The sequence below is a fragment of the Nicotiana sylvestris genome, chromosome 9 (assembly GCF_000393655.2).
Source record: "Nicotiana sylvestris chromosome 9, ASM39365v2, whole genome shotgun sequence".
Taxonomy (NCBI): Eukaryota; Viridiplantae; Streptophyta; class Magnoliopsida; order Solanales; family Solanaceae; genus Nicotiana; species Nicotiana sylvestris.
This window is the reverse complement of record NC_091065.1, coordinates 173,421,257-173,435,981: the sequence shown is the minus strand read 5'-3', so window position 1 is coordinate 173,435,981 and position 14,725 is coordinate 173,421,257.

Below are 14,725 nucleotides of genomic sequence, written 5' to 3'. Positions count from 1 at the left end.
CGGGGAGGTCTCCCCAGGTGGAGGACGTCGTGTTGAGGGTGATGGTTCAGGTTCGGATGTCAAACGAGAGGATGTTAATGAGTTCGTGGGTCGCCATACTCATATGGAGGTTAGGATGGACGGATCTGACTGTCATGTAGTCGTCCCGGGAAACTACAACTTGCTGCTGAACAACGAGCAAGTGGCGTCTGCCCTAGCTCCTCTATGTGCCGCTCCTGAAAGCGAGATGCTTAGGGCGATGAGCGACATGGAGTTGTCACAGAAGGTCACCGGTATGGCCCTGTAGGTAGGTGCCTTTTCTTCCTTTTTCGTCGTTAGGTTTGTGCGGTGATCGTCGTTCTATATCTTGTTTCTAACTTCTCCCATTCTCTTTTTTTTTTCAGACCATCGTCATGGAGGTTGAGAGAGAGCATCGAGAGAGGAGAAGGATGGGCCTTTATGAGAAGATGTCGTCCAAATATCAGCAGTATCGTGCTAAGCATCGGGCGATGGCCGACATTTATTATCAGGACCCTGAGTTCTAGTTGTGTCGCGAGGGGCTCAAACAGCGGGAGGACTAATTGGAGCGTAAGATTGAAGAGTTGAGGGAGCGGGATAAGGAGCTCATGAAAACTATCGCTCGTAATAGCGAACTCGAGGCTTCCCTCAAAGCGAAGGATGACGAGCTCGAGTTGAGTAGGGGGTGATGGTCGAAAATGTCGACTTGTAGGTAAAGGTGGCCGGTTTGACCGCTAAGCTGAATGCGAAAGCAACAGAGGTAGAGGGGCTTAAGGGCGAGCTGAGCATCGGCACTGATAAATTGGCGGCAACTATTTCTGGAACTGCGTCTTTGGAGAATGCCCTTCGTGTTTGCGGGCCGGAGCTGGATGAAGAGAAGGATGCCTCTGGTCGTAAGGTTGTCGGGCTCGAAGGGCGTGTCAAAGAGCTGGAGGCGGAACTGGTTGTGCTAAATGGACAAATGGCCTTGTTGAGGGCGGAGGATGCAAGTTGACATTCTCAGCCTTCTACGTCTTGTGCCTCAGCCGATCTGGTCATGCCCCATCATTTATATGAGTTGTGGGTCCTCGCAGAGGCTCAGTTTGACGTGTATAAGGCTTTCCACGCTGAGGGAAAGGCTACTGAAGCGGAGCTCTAGGTCGTGCACACCAAAGCTCGTGTAGCTCGTGAAACATGCAGGTACGACCCCCTCACACCTGACAGGGATGACATCAATTCAGATGATGCGAACCGCCTTGCCTCGGATTCGTGGTACGAAGATGCTTACCCCCCCTCTCGGGATGATGTGTAGTCTTTGTTTGTACTTGCTTTTGTTTTGGGGTTTTGCGGGGGGGCTTACTTGAGCCCGCTTGTAAGGGCAAGCGTAAATAATATTTTGGTGTAATGTAAACTTTATTTCATCGATTTGTCCTTTCTTGCATTTATTGAACCCATGTTATCGATGACGGCCTTGGCTTATTGGGATGTTGCTTCGAACTATCGTCGAAGTAGGATCTCATCCTAGTTCGAGTGAGTTCGAACTCATATTATCGTCGATGGACTTGGCCATTGGGATGTTGCTTCAAGCTGTTGTCGAAGTAGGATCCCGTCGTAGTTCGAACGAGGTCGAACTCATATTATCGTCGATGTCCTTGGCCATTGGGATGTTGCTTCGAGCTGTCGTCGAAGTAGGATCCCATTGTAGTTCGAACGAGGTCGAACTCATATTATCATTGATGGCCTTAGCCATTGGGATGTTGCTTTGAGCTGTCGTCGAAGTAGGATCCCGTCGTAGTTCGAACGAGGTCGAACTCATATTATTGTCGATAGCCTTGGCCATTGGATGTTGCTTCGAGCTATTGTCTGTTGATACCTAATTTTTCCCTATATATTTTCAATATGCAAAATAACTTCAAAATAGCATATATATGCATTTATAAGTAAGTCTAAATGCTTTATTGTTTTTCCACAATTTTTTAAAGGTTTAAATTGATTTATTTTCTCCCTTTTTATCCATAAAATCCCAATAATTATTTCCAAAATTATTATTTTTGATAATTCATATATTGAATTTTTATATTTATTTCAAAATATGGCTAAGGTAATTTTTACATATTTTAAAATTTTATTTAGTATTTTTAAAACTAAATTGCATATAATTGTAATATTAGCCATTTTAAGGTTTAATTGGGTTTTATATTTATAAAATGGGATCCTGTATTTTTAAATTGTTAATTATATATTATAAATCATTTTAGTGATTTCAATTTGTTTTCAGAAATTATCTACTATTTTTTATAAAATCAAAAGGGAAAAATGGTTATTTAACTCGTAGCCACATTTGTATTTCAATTATAACCCAAACCAGGCCCCAATTCCCTCAGCCCAATTTTAATTATACCCGACCCTAACCCAATTTTAACCCTACCCAACCCCGGATCCCCACCTACCTCATTTAATCCAGGCCATTGATCATTCAAATCAACGACCACCATTCCACCTGCCTAAAATAAACCTAAACGACCCCTTACCCTAAAATTATTTTTCACCACTCGCCGCCCTTGAATCCCCTTCCTCTACAATTCTCTCTACAACCTCACCCAAACCCTAGTCGCCGCCACCCAAATCCACTCTAATCTCTTTCAATCCCCTTTAATCCATGGACTCCCATGGCGATTTGAGATGTATACTCGTCTCCTATGTCTACTGATTACCTATTTTCGTGATTCCATGGACAGATCTTGAAGAGATCTAGTCCAGTACTTGCTCAACTTCTATCCATGGTCGTTCGAGTCAGATCCTTGACTTTTCCGGCTAGATCGATAACCTTTCAAAATCTTTCTCACTTTTCTGGGTTCTCTGAAACCCTAACCTTTAAGGTCTTTCGATTTTCTCTTAGATCTATCTTAGATCTGTGTGTGTTACGAACTTCTTGGTGTTTTCTCAAAGGTTCTTCGATTTTCTTTCAAAGTGACTCTTCGTTTTCAACGATTAGGGTTTTCTCAACTCTTTTAAAATATCTCTTCTCCGGTTTTCAGTGTTGTTTTATGCTTTTACTATGTTTGAATAGTTTGCTTATATTTTTTTATTCTACCTAGTTCATCGTGTTAGAAACCCTAAGTGTTTTGGTTCTATCCGGGGTTCTGAAACTCTCTTTGTTTATTTTATACGCATGCTTGGTTCGATTAAGTTCTTTGTGTTTGAATCCTTTTTCCTTGTTTGACTTATCTGATTCTGAGTTCTTACCATTTTTTTTAACTCGACTAGTTTTGAAACCCTAATTTCTTAAAAGGTTTTTCTTACATACTACTATGAGTTTTTTACTTGTTTCTGACTTTCTTTACCTGTTAGACTAGTTTCTTTATTTTGTTTCTACGTGTGAGCCATGACTGCTTGACCTTGTTGATTACCATGCTTTGAATAGCCTTTAGCCTATTCATGTCACTCATGTATGTTTATGTTCATCTAGTTTGCTCCCTTTTTGTCAATATGTTTGACCCTACATGTCTGATACTTCTGTTCATCCTATTTATATGTCAAAGTGCAGAATCATGATTCTTTCTTGATTGATCTTGATTTCCCCAAGTTACGACTGATTGCAAATGTTTTCTTATAAAACGCCTAATTCCACCTGTTTGTTTGAATTGATTGATTCCTTTCCTTTATTTGTTGTGATATTGTACCCCTGCTGAATCCTTTCCCCAGTTTAGTATATTTTGTACTTAGACTCAATTATTTACCCTATACTTTCAATATTCCCTATATGGTCAGAAATTAATCTTTCTCAAACTGATTTTCTTTCCTTAATTAACCTTGTTAGTATCCATTTGAGTATTAATCCCTTGATTAAAGGGGATTACTTGTGTTAATTGATTCTGATTGTGATTATTTCCATGTTTGTGTTAAAAACATATTTGTTACCTTATTCTCTACTCATTTTCAAAACTATAAATACCCCAATGCTTTCACTAACAAGACACGAACAACTGAGTTAAAAAAAACACTTACACATTCAAACTCTCTTTCTTTTCTCTATTACTTGTGCTATTGCTTTGTCTAGTCGGCTGAAAGCCAAGGCTAGACTTTGGAACATTGATTGCCTTACCTTTTTTTTTTTGCACTTTGCTCCTTCAACTGGTACGTTCCTAATTTAAATTTTGAGACTCAACCTATGTGTTCCCTTGTTGTAAATCACTGCCTCTTTCTAACTTAATGGCACATGCTGTTGAGTTGTACTATGTGTTTACTGCTTTACTCAACATGCTTAAAATGTTGTCCTTCTTTAAAAGTGATCAGCATGTTTACTTGTTCCTGTTTCTATCCTTCAATTAGCATGTCTATAATGTGCCTAATGCATGACTAATTGTGTATTTCTACTTTGGGTCCTCTATGTCCCAAACCCCTATCCCTTCCATATGTTTATTTCTGGCTGGTTTCAGATTATGCTAGCATCAGCTATTATTGTGCATGTTCATACTAGACTCTTGCTGGGGTTATGTGTTTATAGACAAATGTCTGTGTGTCCCCAAGTCCCTTGACCCCTTTGTGTGACTACTGATTCTGTGTGTTTGAGTGTTGTTTATTACTACAACTGATTTCAATCACCTTTGTCACTAATTACTTTCAAAAATGGACTTGCCAGTCCAATTTTAAACAAACTCTTTTTCAAACTATGTGTTCTGCACTTCCACTATACTCTTAGAATCTAGGTTCTGCCCCTCTTATGTGAGCCTTGCTTTGGGACCCTTGAGCTCCCTCTAAACCTAGACACATAAGGGTTGGCTCTTCCACACTGCACTTACTCTGTTTAATTATGCAAAATCTGGGTGTGAGCACTGGCCGGTATCCCTTGAGGTCCTTAGGGAACTCTAACAGACCACGATATGAGAAAGGCTTTGGAATGACATTGGCATTTGAGGTGGTTTATTCCATAACTCAGAGAGGAAGTCAGAACCAGGCTTCATATGGTTGTAACTTCTTATGTTTGCATTTTTTTATGTAATTCAATCATTTGGTCTGTAATAATTTGTAAACAAATATTGGGGGTGATTAGTGAAAAGGGGTGTGTAGTTGTGTATTGTGGGTAAATTGGGTAGATAACATGCCTATAAGGTCTATTTTGATTCAAAATACGATCTGTTAGATAACATGCCTATAGGATCTGATTTGGTTTAAAATGCATGTTTTACTTTCACACAATTAGAAACCATGCCTATAAGTCCCAAGTCAGCTTTTAATACTTAGATACCATGCCTATAGGAATTAAAATTAGCTATAATAGAAATCATGCCTATAGAACTTAAAACCAATTTAGTTGGAGAAGCAGTTTAATTCACGTTGTTTATTCTGAATTGGATTAGTCAAAATCTGTCGTTTCTTTAATAAGTTTTCAAACACTGCCTTAAAATTAATACCGTTAGAAAGCATGTCTATGGGATCTCAAGTTGTTCGTTTAGAATTGATCACTGTTTTACTGCATTCCTAATCAATATAGATATCATGCTCATAGGACATCATTATTACACCTAGGCAAGCCTTAGGTAATAATTCGAACAAAAAATTGAAATGCCTTTGTTTAATTATCAACTGCTACAACCAGCAGGCAGGCCTGATTCGGACTTCTTATCTGAGTCATGTAATAAATTTGGTTCTGCTTCAACAACTTAAACACCCTGTTTTAGTATTTTAAATTCAGACCTTGACTGTGTATAAGTCATGCTATCTATGTGCATTATTTGTGGAGGTATAACTGAGCCTTCTATTTGCCTACATATTTTCCCCTAATTGCAGTCTTACATGTTTTGAATGTCGCTTTAGCATTTTTAACTTTAAACCTGAGGTCTATCTAGAACCTCCTTCTTTTAGGAATAAGAGTCCTAAAATTCCTCCGGGACAGTAGGAAGGGACGGTTAGCATCATGCAATAAAAGTCGAGACCAATCATCGCTCTAATTACTTTTACGGGGTGGGAAAGGGTAGATATGGATATGATGACTGGTGCATTAATACCACGTGTAGCCCTTCTTTTGAGGAGTGTCATACCGGGTATTGCATTAACGTGATCCATATTACAAACAAACCTAGGACCCCCTTCCCTTTTACAAGTATATTTAAATTATAACTTTTTCTCACCTCTTCTTAGTTGTTTTCTTACATATGTGTATTCAAACTTAAATCCCCTACTATTTGAGCCAATACTTGCCTATTTGCTAATTGCACAAATTTATAAAATTGTTTAGCCAGGAACCACACTAGTGGATCTTGAGGGGTGCCTAACACCTTCCCCTTGGGATAATTTCAAGCCCTTACCCTATCTCTGGTTGTCCAAACATAGTTAGAAATAAACCCTATAGGTGTCCTAATGCACCTTAAATTATTAGGTGGCGACTCTTCAAATGCAAACCCCGTTCCCAAAAGGAATGAGTTGTCCCATACCGAATATCACAAACCCGATTTTCATATGTGAAGAGGAAAAAAAGAGGGCGCGACATCGTCGAAGTAGGATCATGTCGTAGTTCGAACGAGGTCAAACTCATGTTCTTGTCGATGGCCTTAGCCATTTCTTGTTAGAGATTTGATCGTATTCCTGTAGGAAGACATGTCGGCTTTGTTTAAGCAATGGAGGTTTAATTATATACGTGTAAGGATCACATGTCGACTCTGCACATATAATGGAGATTTGATTAAGTTATTGTGAGAATCACATGTCGACTCTGCAGATACAATGGAGATTTGATTATCTATATCCAATCCCTTCATTACTTCGTTCAGGAGACCATGTCGACGGGTCAAGATAATGAACATCACTTCAATCCTTGAGGAGTCTCCCTCGCCGCCTCGTTAAAAACCTCCCCGGGAAAACTCGATTGGGACAAAACTGGGGTGAGGGTAAAAGAGTACGACTTAGGTGACGCCTTCTTTTAAAAGTGGAAGTACTTGAGATGGCGATATTCTAGTTATTTTAGAGTAGTTTTCCCTCCATTGTTTCTAACTAGAATGCTCCTTTGTTTGCTACAGCTATGATTTTGTATGGCCCGTCCCAGTTTTTTCCCAATTTTCCCTCATTAGGGTTTTCCGATGCTTGTGTTTTAGCCTTGAGGACGTAGTCTCCAACTTTGAGTGGTCGCACCTTGGCTTTCTTATTGTAGTATCTTTCTTCTTGCTGCTTTTGGGCTACCATTCTTATGTGGCCATGTCTCTCCGTTCTTCGACTTTATCCATATCTTGTAGCCTACTTTCATCGTTAATTGGTCCGCTCTCATTAGAGTATCTCAAACTGGGTTCTCCAATCTCGATGGGTATAACTGCGTCAGTCCCGTTGACCAGTGAATATGGCTTTTCTCCTGTGTTGGTTTTTGGCGTAGTGCGGTATGCCCATAATACTTCCGGTAGTAGTTCAGGCCATAACCCTTTAGCATCCTCCAGCTTCTTTTTCAATATATTCAATATTACTTTATTGGAGGATTCGGCTTGACCATTGCCGGCAGAGTGATATGGAGTGGAGAGTATTCGTTTGATGTGCCATTTTTCGAAAAACTCAGTCGTTCTCTTTCCGACAAACTGAGGTCCGTTGTCGCAGCTGATTTCTTTGGGGATGACAAAACAACATATGATGTTTTTCCATATGAATGCGATGACCTTCTGCTCACGTATATAAATGTATGCACCTACTTCCACCCATTTAGAAAAGTAATCAGTTAAAACCAAAAGGAAGCGTACCTTACCTCGTCCTGCTGGGAGGGGGCCGACTATGTCCATTCCCCATTTTATGAATGGCTATGGCGAAGTAACGGAATGAAGGAGCTCTCGTACTTGGTGTATCATAGGGGCGTACTTTTGACATTGTTCACATATCCGGACATAGTCCGCGGCTTCTTTTTTCATGGTGGGCCAGTAGTACCCGGCGCGGATGTGGCATTGGATGAGGGTGTGGTTTCCTGTATGGGCACTGCAGTGCCCTTCGTGTACTTCTTCCAGTACTCGCCTTGTTTGGTGTGGCCCAAGACATTTAGCTAGGGGGCCGTTGAACGTTCTTTTGTAGAGATCACTGTTTACTAGGTTGTACCGTGATGTTTGTATCCGGAGTTTTTTGGCTTCTTTTTTATCTTGCGGGAGCGTTCCATCCTGTAAATAGGCTGTGAAGCGGTTATGCCAGTCCAAAGTTAAGTTTATAGAATGTACCTCGACGTGGTCTATTGCGGAATGAAGGAGGGTGACCACGTTTTCCTTGTTGATATTCTTGGTGGCCGCAACTAGTTTGGTGAGGCCATCTGCTTCGATATTTTGCGCCCTGAGTATTTGGTCGAGGCGACATTCGTCAAATTCTAGCAGTAGTTTGCGAATTTCCGACTGGTACCTTTGTAGTCTTTGTTTTTTGATATGGAAAGTCCCGGTGACTTGGTTCACCAAGAGTTGAGAGTCACAATTGAGGACGAGTCGTCGAGCGCCATATTTGAGGGCTAACTTCAAACCTGTAATCACAGCTTCATACTCGGCCTCATTATTAGTCATCTTGCGGCATCGTATAGACTAGCAAATTACTTCGCATGTAGGGACCTCGAGGATGAGTCCCAGTCCCGATCCCGAGGCATTAGAGGCACCATCAATGTAAAGGACCCAGAGGTCGGTATGTGTAGAAGTGCGGAATACTTCTTGTTCTACCTCGGACAATATTTCCGTGCTGAAATCAGCAACAAAGTCGCCGAGCACCTGCAACTTAATAGCAGTTTGCGGTTGGTATGTTATGTCGTGCTCGCTTAGTTCTATGGCCAATTTGGCTAGTCTACCCGATAGTTTGTGTTTGTGCAGGATACCCCTTAGGGGGGAAGGTTGTCACCATCTTTATGGGGTGACATTGAAAGTACGGTCTAAGCTTCTATGAAGCTACGACCAATGCCAGAGCTAGTTTTTCAAGGTAAGGGTACCTTGTTTCGGCATAGATTAAAGTTTTGCTGGTATAGTAAATCGTAGATTGCATACCTTTATCTTCACGGACCAAGACTACGCTTACCGCAACTTCGAAAACTGCTAGATACACAAGTAAACATTTACCTGGGTCCGCTTTGACGAGTAGTGGGGGCGAGGATACGTACATTTTCAGCTTTCTCAGGGCGTCGACACATTCATCGTTCCATTGCAACCCGTGGTCTTTCCTTAGCACATTGAAGAATTTATGGCATCTATCAGAGGATCGTGAAATGAACCTTGATAGGGCGGCTATTTGCCCTATTAGTTTCTGCACCTGCTTTTTGCTGGTCAGTATCTTTGGTATTGCATTGATGGCCCTGATTTGATCCGAGTTGACCTCGATTCCCCTTTGTGACATTAGGAAACCAAGGAACTTTCCAGAAGTTATGCCGAAGGCGCACTTTTCGGGATTCAATTTCATCCCGTACTGCCTTAATATCTCGAAGGCTTCCTTCAGATGGCCAATGTGATCTTCTTTCTTTGTCGACTTCACTAGCATGTCGTCGATGTAAACCTCCATTGTCTAGCCGAGTTGTTCTTTGAACATTTTGGTGACTAACCTTTGATACGTAGCCCCTGCATTCTTAAGCCCGAACGGCATCACCTTATAACAGTACGTTCCTTGATAAGTGATGAAAGTGGTATTTTCTTGATCTTCTTCAGCCATTAGAATTTGGCTATAACTGTAGTAGGCGTCCAAGAAGCTCAGCAGTTCGTGCCCTGTTATTGCATCGATAAGTTAATTGATGTGGGGTAATAGAAAAGAGTCCTTCGGGCATGCTTCGTTTAAATCGGTGAAGTCAACACACATTCACCATTTCCCGTCCTTCTTTTTTACCATGACCACATTGGCGACCCATTGGGGGTATTTCGATTCTCTGATGAACCGTTGGCGAGTAGTTTATCAACCTCCTCGCTGACCGCCTCATTGATTGCGGTATTGAACTTTCTCCCTATTTGTCGTACCGGTGGATAAAGTGGATCGACATTCAGCTTGTGTGTGACGATATCCCTTGGGATTCCTGGCATATCTGAGTAGGAAAAGGCAAACAAATCGGTGTTGTTAATTAAAAACTCGCGATATTCACCTGGCTCCGAGAGGTTGTGTCTGAAATAGGCCTTTTTGGTGCTATCGGTGTTATCCAATTGGACGGGGTCAAGATCTTCTATGGTTGACTTGCAAGCTTTTACGATGTTCGGGTCTTTGATGGCCTCTACTTGTACGTCAGGTTTGGTTCCCGACATGGCTGATTGATATGATTCCGCACTTGCCCCTTTTAGTTTTTTGGTGTGTGAGCAATCTTGGGTGATCCGGTAGCATTCTTGGGAGGTACGCGGCTCACCTCGGATGCTGAATATCCCCATGGGGTGGGAAATTTGATTACTTAATAGAAGCTTAGAGGGACGGTCGCATGACGTGTATCCATGGTCGCCCTATGATGGCATTGTAGGCCATTTCCTGGTTCATGACGTGGAATGTCGTCTCCAGAGTAACCCCTCCTACCAGGACAGGTAGCATTATTTCTCTAGATGTCTGCTCTACTGCATTATTAAAACCTATTAGTATTATGCAATGCGATATTATTTTAACCTCAAGCCTCATTTGCATGAGAATTCATGGGTAAACAATACACGCGTCGCTTCCGTCATCCACCATTATTCTTTTTATATCGGTATCTATGATGCGTAAGTTATAACCAAAGCATCATAGTGAGGGAAAGACAAACCATCGGTATCTGACTTATTGAAAATGATACTATCTTCGAGGTTGTCATACCGTTCGTGGGTGACAGTCCGTTTGAATTTATGCGTGGTGGTGAACTTCACATGGTTGATTACCGTGTCATCGCTGCCAATGACCATTTGTATGGTATGAGCTGGTGATGGTGGCTTTGGAGGTCCTTGAGGTGGGTCGTGCCCTCGAGCAAAGTTGGACCGTCCTTTATCGCTTAGCAGTTCTTTCAGGTACCCCTGGTTTATTATCCTAATGACTTCTTATCGCAGACCTATGCAATCTTCGGTCTTGTGTACCTTTCCTGGTGGAATTCACACAGGACGTTCGACCTCCTGGTCCTTGGGTCCGATTTCATCTTTTGCGGCCACTGCACCTTCGTGCCCAGTTTTCCAATGCGTACACTATCTATGAAGGGGAAACACAAAAATTATGTGTAGATAATAGTGGAGGCATGCCTCTTTCATTTCGGAGGGTTGAAATGTGTCGGGGCGCGAAATCTGCGTGTTGCGGAAGGGGCGGGTTGGATGTTCGGATATAGGGTTGATGTCTTTCTCGATTGAAACGTGGTAGTTGATCCCTTCACCCATCATTACGTCGATCTCTCCTTGTATCGGTCTGGACTGATGTTAATCGCTGAAGCGGGTCGTTCAGGTCATCCTCGTCTACCCTCACCTCGGCACAATAGGCGTTGTGGATCTCTTCCCATGTGGTAGGGGTACTTCATGAGTCTACTGAGTAGTTTTTTGGTTGCTTTTAATATGTTCCTGTTTAACCCATTTTGAAAGGCTGCTACTGCCATCCCTTCTAACACGTTCAGTAGACTCATCCTTACTCTGTTAAATCGGGCTAGGAAATCCCGAAGTCCCCCGCTCGTCATTTGCCTGACGACGAAGATATCATTAACCAAAGCTTCGGCCTTCTTCGCTCCTGCGTGAGCGGTGGCGAATTTATCCGCCATCTCTTTGAACGTCGATATCGAGCGTGTTGGTAGTTGGGAGTACCATGTCAATGCTCCTCTCGTCAAAGTCTCACCGAACTTTTTTAGCATCACAGACGGTACCTGTTCTTTTGATAGATCATTGCCCTTTACTGCGGTAACATAATGGATTAAATGATACTCCGGGTCTGTGGTCCTGTCGTATATTTTCAAGTATGACGGCATTTTGAAGGTCTTTGGAATAGAATGGGGAGCTGCCCCTTCACTGTATGGTTGTTCGACGAATCAGCCCACATCGCGTTTTGGTAATAACTTCGAAGCGCCTAGTATCTTGTTAACCCTCTCCTGATGTTCCTTCATCTGGTCGCGGAGTGTTTTGTTCTCATTTTTCAACTCTTCCATTTTCTTTAAGATGCCCATAAGTGCATCATCACCTGCGTTAGTAACAGTGCGGGTGTTACCTGTTCGTGTAGCGCTTGGCTCATCGGTGGCAGCTGCGATTTCTGTAGGTGGTGCCTTTTCGACACCTCCTTGAGTGGGTTTCTCGAGCATGTTTTTCAAGGCACTCGTTACCATTCTTCAAGTAGCCTTTTGACTGCTGGTGGCGCTTCTCTTGCCGCGGATGTTAAGGCTCCCCTTTAGCGCAAGATCGTTAGATCCCCGTGTGGAAGAGGTGAGATCTCCCCCTCCGGTGTAGCACTTGGTGTTGCATTCTCGTTGTCTTCTCCACTGGCTTTGTTGAGGGAATTCAGGAGATTATTCGAGACATCTGCTACTGCCTTTAGCCTCGCTTCCCCCTTTTCTGCCATCGTTGGTTTTTATGAAGTTTGAAGAAAAGTGATTATCACTTTCAAGAATCTAGATGAAAACTACGATTTCAGGTGTAGAAATCCCCACAGACGGCGCCAAATTGTTTGACTCAAAAGATATTAGAACTTTTTTGGACAAATCAATCAAAGGTGAAGGGGTAAATCTTAGCTGAATATAATAATCTCTAGATAAGATAACAGATAAAGAGAAGATGGTCGTTAAGTTTTTTTTCATTCAAGAATAGTAATCTCCCCCGGGTACATATGCCCTCTTGCAAGATTATTGTCTCCCTTTTATACTAAGAAAGAAAATCCTCTACATAGTAAAAAACAAAATACAAGAAATATTCGGCGGAATATTCCTAATGTCCCCTAACGGGCTCATACTATTACAAGGGTCGTGTAGTCTCCTCTTTGCCTTAAGGTCGTCTTCCTCGGGGCGTCGATTCAAAAGAGGCCATGTTGTTTGCCGTACTCGTCGTAGGTCGTGGTCGGTCAAATTTGAATCCATACAGCCACCACGTGTGTCCGCCACTGCTGCTCAGTACGACAATTTAAAATGGAATATTTGAGTTTCCCGTAAATTCAATAGCTTTTGCGTATATTTTATTTAAGTATATATTAAAAGTCATTGTACTGTAAGTGTGGTTATTATTAACTTTAAAGTACATGAAAGCTTATAAAGTTCAAATTATGAATATATATATATATTATATATACTTTTTGGCGAGCGGATATAATTAATTCTAGCCGGTCGACCAATTTTATATTTTTCCATTTAAAAAAATATTTCTCGAAAACCCACAATAAGGAAGTGAATTGGGTGGTTGCACTTCTGAGCAATATTAAGTAAAAATAGCACGGTATAGCCAGTTTTCGGATTGGTCATTCAAAAATAGCTAGCGTTTACCAAGTTAATGAAAAATAGCCACTATTTTACTGCAATAGAAACCGGTCCAGCATAATATACTGGAATTCGGTACACCTGTGTATCAACTCCAATATATTATGTTGTACCAGTATACTTTGCTGACTCTAGTATAATATACTGGAGACTGGAGCACCGGTGCTCCAAACTCCAGTATATTATGCTGAACCGGTATACTTGCTGGAACTCCAGTATATTATGCTGGAACTCCATCATATTATGCTGGAGTTCCAGCATACTTATCCTGGAACTCCAGTATCATATGTTGGAGTTCAAATATACTTATGCTGGAACTCCAGCATAATATACTGGCATATTTTCCGGGTTTTGAACAGTGTTTTCGCTCAGATTTATTTTTACATGAAAAGTGGTTAAATTTCGATTACTTTTGAAACTGACTATTTTTGAACGACCAGTTGTAAATCTGGCTATTTTTGAATTTCTTCCCAATATTAAAGTTTTCCTTTTCTTTTCTTTTTTTTAAAAGTAAAACCACCATGAGTTTATTGGACTTTTATTGGCAAAATATAAGGAAAAAAATAAAATACGGAGAGGGAACCTTTGAGGAAAATACAATATGTGTGTGTGAGAGAGAGGATATATCCTCAAATCCTTGTGGTATACTACATTCTAGAGTTTATAAGATTAAAAATATTAGGAACAATAAAATAAAGTGTTCCTCTATTAGATAACAAGGATAAGGTATTTTATTCAGATAATAACTCCGTTGAAGATCCCATATCTTTGAGATTTTAATGTCCGTTCAGTGTAGTTTACCTCCAAAGCATTATAGATAATGGAAATCTATTCATTCTTAATAAAACAATGAACAAATCAAGAGTTGCTAATATATAATTTTAATCATTTAAATTGCATGAACCAATCAGGAGTTGATAATATATTTAAAACAATTAAAAAAATTGCAATTTAAGAAAAAGGAAGAAGAATATAATAGACAGTTTTCACACTGAGCAGAGTAGATCACTCACACAGCTGACATCGGATAGTAGTAACGTTGAAGTAGAGACAATTTTTTTTTGTTAAAATAGCTTGGGCTAGCCAGTTTTCGAATTGATCATTCAAAAATAGCCGACGTTTATCAAGTCATTGAAAAATAGCTATTATTTTGCTGCAACAGAGACCGGTCCAGCATAATATACTGGAGTTCGGTATACCTGTGTATGAACTTCCAGTATATTATGCTGGACCGGTATACTTTGCTGGCTCCAGTATATTATGTTGGACCGGTATATTATACTGGAACTCCAGTATATTATGCTAGAGTATTTTTCCGGATTTTGAACAGTATTTTCATTCAGATTTATCTTTATATGAAAAGTGACTAAATTTCGATTACTTTTGAAACTGTGACTA